The 5,344-nt window shown below is 43.5% G+C and overlaps 1 protein-coding gene across 1 annotated transcript in view; it reads right to left on the minus strand.

The window, feature by feature from the left end:
- LOC105509654 (testis-expressed sequence 264 protein) overlaps positions 1-5,119 on the minus strand; it is a 180,953-nt gene extending 175,834 nt beyond the window's left edge. Inside the window, exon 1 of the mRNA XM_011938979.1 lies at positions 5,049-5,119. The gene's annotated coding sequence lies outside the window, so the exon portion shown is untranslated. The remainder of the gene's footprint in view (positions 1-5,048) is intronic.
- Positions 5,120-5,344: the final 225 nt, after the last annotated feature.

Consider the following 5,344-nt stretch of genomic DNA (forward strand, 5'->3'; position numbering starts at 1 on the left):
AGGATAGTGGCACAATTACATCTCAACTCCAGCCTCTGTCTCTGGAGTTCAGGCAATCCTCCCACCTCAGCCTCCTAACTGGGACACTGGTAGCTCAGATGTGGCCCATAACTTCTAGGTGTGTGTCACCTTGCCCAGCTAATTTTTATTTAATTTTTATGTAGAGATGAGGTCTCACTATGTTGCCCAGGCTAGTCTTAAACTCCTGGGGTCAAGCAACCCTCCCACCTCAGCCTCTCAAAGTGCTGGGACACTGCACCTGGCCAACCAACAACTTCCTTTTTTTTTTTTTTTTTTTTTTTTTTAAAGACAAAGTCAAGTCTCACTCTGTTGCCCAGGCCGGAGTACAGTGGTGAGATCTCGGCTCACTGCAACCTTTGCCTCCCGGGTTCAAGCAATTCCCGTGCTTCAGCCTTCCAAGTAGCTGAGACTACAAGGCATGCGCCACCACATCCAGCTAATTTTTGTATTTTTAGTAGAGACGGGGTTTCGCCATGTTAGCCAAGCTGGTCTCAAACTCCTGACCTCAGGTGATCTGCCTGCCTCAGCCTCACAAAGTGCTGGGATTATAGGCGTGAGCCACCGCCCCCAGCCTCAACAACTTCCTCCTAACATCTCAACGCCACAAAATGTCATCAATTTTTAACAGCTACTGCCAAATTTAAAGTGCCTCAGTGTTTTTGTTTTTATCTGAGATGGAGTTTCACTCTTGTTGCCTGGGCTGGAGTGCAATGGCGCGATCTCAGCTCACCACAACCTCCGCCTCCCAGGTTCAAGCGGTTCTCCTACCTCAGCCTCCCAAGTAGCTGAGATTACAGGCATGTGCCAGTACACCCGGCTAATTTTGTACTTTTAGTAGAGATAGGGTTTCTCCATGTTGATCAGGCTGGTCTTGAACTCCCAACATCAAGTGATCCGACCGCCTCAGCCTCCCAAAGTGCTGGGATTACAGGCGTGAGCCACAGTGCCTGGCCCTCAGTTTTCCTTTTTATCTGATATCAACTTTTATCTTTAACCTAACTACAGTTACTTTACATGCTTTTATTTTCTGCTATTTTATCACTTGCATGAAAGAATAATTGCATTTGGCTGGGCGTGGTGGCTCACGCCTGTAATCCTAGCACTTTGGGAGGCCGAGGGGGGGAGGTGGGGGGGGGATCACCTGAGGTCAGGAGTTCAAGACCAGCCTGGCCAACATGGCAAAACCCTGTCTCCACTAAAAATACAAAAATTAGCCAGGCGTGGTGGCACATGCTTGTAATCCCAGCTACTTGGGAAGCCGAGACAGGAGAATCACTTGAACCCAGGAGGCAGAGGCTGCAGTGAGCTGAGATCATGCCATTGCATTCCAGCTTGGGCTACAGAGTGAGACTCTGTCTCTAAAAAAAAAAAAAAGAATTGATGTAGGCTTTGATAAGCTTCCTAACACCCAGCCTTCAGTAGGGATTTCTATGCAGTCTAATCACCCATAAAAACTAATTTGATTGGAGGCCAATGCAGAGGGATCACTTGAGCCCAAGAGTTCGAGACCAGCCTGGGCAACATAGTGGGACCCCCACCTTTACAAAAAATATAAAAATTAGCCAGGCAAGGTCATGCATGCCTGTACTCCCAGCTACTCAAGAAGCTGAGGTGAAAGGATTGCTTGAGGCTGAGAGGTCAAGGCTACAGTGAGCTATGATCATACCACTGTACTTACTCTAGCGTGGGTGACAGAGAGAGACTGTCTCAAAAAAAAAAATTAAAAATTAAAAAAAATCTTAAAAAAACTAATTCAAAGTAATTTAGATAGTATACTCAAGTTATCTTACCACTAAGATCCAGGAGGGTGGCTGGGCGCAGTGGCTCACGCCTATAATACCAGCACTTCGGGAGGGAGAAGCAGGCAGATCACAAGGTCAGGAGTTCGAGACCAGTCTGACCAACATGGTGAAACTGTCTCTACTAAAAATACAAAAACTAGTCAGGCATGGTGGCACGCGCCTGTAATCCCAGCTGCTCAGGAGGCTGAGGCAGGAGAATCACTTGAACCCGGAAAGCGGAGGTTGCAGTAAGCTGAGATCGTACCACCGCACTCCAGCCTGGGTGACAGAGCAAGACTCTGTCTCAAAAACAAAACAACAACAAAAAAGATCCAGGAGGGTAAATAAATTGGCACAATTCTGTAATTTCTAGGTAAATAACTCAGAACATACAGCTCCAGACACTTCAGAATTAGTACAGTATTAGACTGAGCAGAAAACGGATACAGATAATTTTTCAGTCACTGAATTCTAACCCCTGAATAAAGTTTGCTCAAATAATTGTATTTCCTGAATATGGTGACACTGAGCTCAGATAGGTCTCCAAAAGGCCAACCAGGCAGCAAAAGTCACAATATCCTAGTGTTAAATTCATTATCCATTCCTAGGCCAGGCGCAGTGGCTCATGCCTGTAATCCCAGCACTTTGGGACGCCAAGATGAGCGGATCACTTGAGGTCAGGAGTTCAAGACCAGCCTGGCCAACATGGAGAAATTCCGTCTCTACTAAAAACACAAAAATTAGCCAGGTATGGTGGCGTACCTATAGTCCCAGGTACTTGGGAGGATGTGGCAGGACAATAGCTTCAACCCAGGAGGTGGAGGTTGCAGTGAGCCTAGATTGCGCCACTGCACTCCAGCCTAGGCGACAGAGCAAGACTCCATCTCCAATCAATCAATCAATCAATCAATCAGGTCATTCCCCATTCCCAGCAGGTGGTGGTTCACCAGTAGTTAGTTGTCTAGATACCCTGTGGCCCAAACTAGTCACTTCTTTACATATGAGGGCAAAGTACTCAGAGCAATAAATGGCCTGCAGAAGATCAAACAATACCAATGAAGAACTGTCACATTTTCTCCCAAAGGAAATGTTTGCAAAACCCAAAAAAGGCAAGTAATAGCCCTCCAGCCTCAAAATTATGAACAAATGAATAAGCAACACATTCTCACAACAAAGTGTTGCCTTTAGCAACCTGGAAATACAAAAGCGGAGATACTGCTTCAGCCAGGATCAGATGCAGCCACGAAGTCAGAACTCTCATCACATCACTAGCTCCACAGTGAATGATTTCCTGTTATTTCATAAGCAAAGGTTATTCATTTGTTCACTCAACAAACATTTGCCAAGTAGTTACCCTGTGCCAGAAATGGTCAGGTGCTGGGATATAAACAAGACAAGCTCCTGCCTTCAAGTAGGTAATAAACTAGGTATGGGAAACACACAAAAAAATACCAAAACATGGTAAAAAGGAATCTGAGGAAAAAAAATAAAAATAAATATAATTTTTTAAAAAAATACCAAAACTTAGCAGGACAGAATGATTATAAAAGCTTGCACAGACTGCAATGTCATACAGAAGAGAGGCACTCTGCTGAACCTGGAGGGAATCAAGGAAGGCTTTTATTAAGAGAAGGTGGTGCCTGAACTCCTGACTCAAGCCTTAGAGTCAGCCAAGCTGTAGAAGAGAGAGCAAAATATCACAGAAGGAATAGCCTGAGAATGCTGGGACCTTCAAGGAGTTCACTATAACTGAGCCTCACGTGCCAGAGTAATTGTGGCAGGGGAGAAAGGAAGATAAAGAAGTGACCAGGTGCTTATGAGATGCTGAAGCAGACACAGGCCAGGGTCTAGATGTTCAAGACCAGAGGTATATTATTTACTCTTATCTGGATTTAAAGACCACCAGAATGGAGGGGGCATTTGACTACAGCAAGACTGGAAGAAATTAGAGACCAGTTATTTCAAATCACTTCTGGCCTCTACTTATTTTTCTCTTAAATATTAGTGGGACTTTTTTTTTTCCCCCCCTTATTGGGAAAAAATAAAACTGAAAATTCTATAACTAAGTCTGTGAGCCGTCTGTTCATCAAAAACGTGCCTGAACAGAGTGCTAGATTCTACCAAAGTAGCCCCAATTAAAGAAGATGACAAATCTCTCCTGCATCTGGAGAATTCCTGGCAAAAACACCAAAGCCAGGTCTCTGGTGCCAGCAGAAGAAAGCTAGAAAAATGTCCTGATCGGGGCGATACAGAACACAATGCTGCCTGGTATACAGTAGTGTTCTATCAATGGGAATGCCCACTGTTCCCAAAGAACATGCCAAACGGTTACCTCCTGGTTTCTCCATACGAACTGTCAGGAAAAAAACCTTCTACTGCCAGGAATGACCCTGGGCTTTATAGTGTGGACTCCTGCCTACCAGCACTGAATAAAGACAATCTCAAAATTCCCTCACTTGTCCAGAGTGCCAGCAGGTACAGACAGCTGCCTTCCTCACCAGACAAGGAAACTGGGCACTTGAACCCTGCACAGCACCACAGCACCCAGCCACATTCCTACTATTACTACTACTGAGATTAGAGGTCCTATATAATAATACACATTAACTACTACTGACAGCCAACACTGACCACCCCCAAAGCTTGAGGCTCTCATCTCCAGTCCTCAATGCAATCTGCAAAGAAGGCTATATTAGGCCTATGTTACAGATGGAAAAACAAAACAAAACCAAAGCTCAGAGAGGTTAACAGCTTATCCAGGGTCAAAAATTGAGCAATAAAAAGTGCAAAGACTCCAAAAACCAAGCTCTTCCCATTGTACCAGACATTTCTTCTCTCAGACTTTTTCTAAAGAAATAGAAATACTCTAAGCCTCATTTCCAAGAATTTCTGAAGTTGATCCATTTAACTAAGAGGTGGCCAAAAACATTTATTTAAGCAATCACCTTGCCTTCAAGGCAACAAATAAACAAGTTTTTATTTTCTTTGATCAAGTGAATCGTCCAGATGGAAAATGAGAGATATTTTGAAGAATTCACTTATTATCTAAATACCTTGATTTTATATTTCTTCATTTATTTTTGCCCAAGATACATACACAGAGAGATAGAGAAAACAGCAAAAGGCAAAATTTCATTTTACTAGATCAGAATGAAGAGTAACAAAGCAAAAAGTATTCAGATTTACATTATATTTTATGCAGTAAAAATTAAGAGACAAGTGACTTTCAAACAGACTGAGCCTTACCTCAATCTTACTCCTCCTGTTCCAAGGGACAGCACTCCAGGTGATCAGCAGACACTCCCAGCCTACATACAGTGAACCAGACACAGGAGATAAGCAACGCCTTCATGCTCCCAAAACCACAGTGGGAAGGAGTGTGATGGCCTCCTAGGGAATCCAAACACATATAGTATTTGTAAATCACTGCTCGTTGAGACATACACCAAAACAAAATGTTTTACCTGTGGTTTTGTCTACAGGAGTACTTAAAATTAACAGGTGTATAAAATAATGCAAAAATAATCCCACATCAACATGAA

This window comes from Colobus angolensis, unplaced genomic scaffold (genome assembly GCF_000951035.1).
Source record: "Colobus angolensis palliatus isolate OR3802 unplaced genomic scaffold, Cang.pa_1.0 Scaffold18, whole genome shotgun sequence".
Taxonomy (NCBI): Eukaryota; Metazoa; Chordata; class Mammalia; order Primates; family Cercopithecidae; genus Colobus; species Colobus angolensis.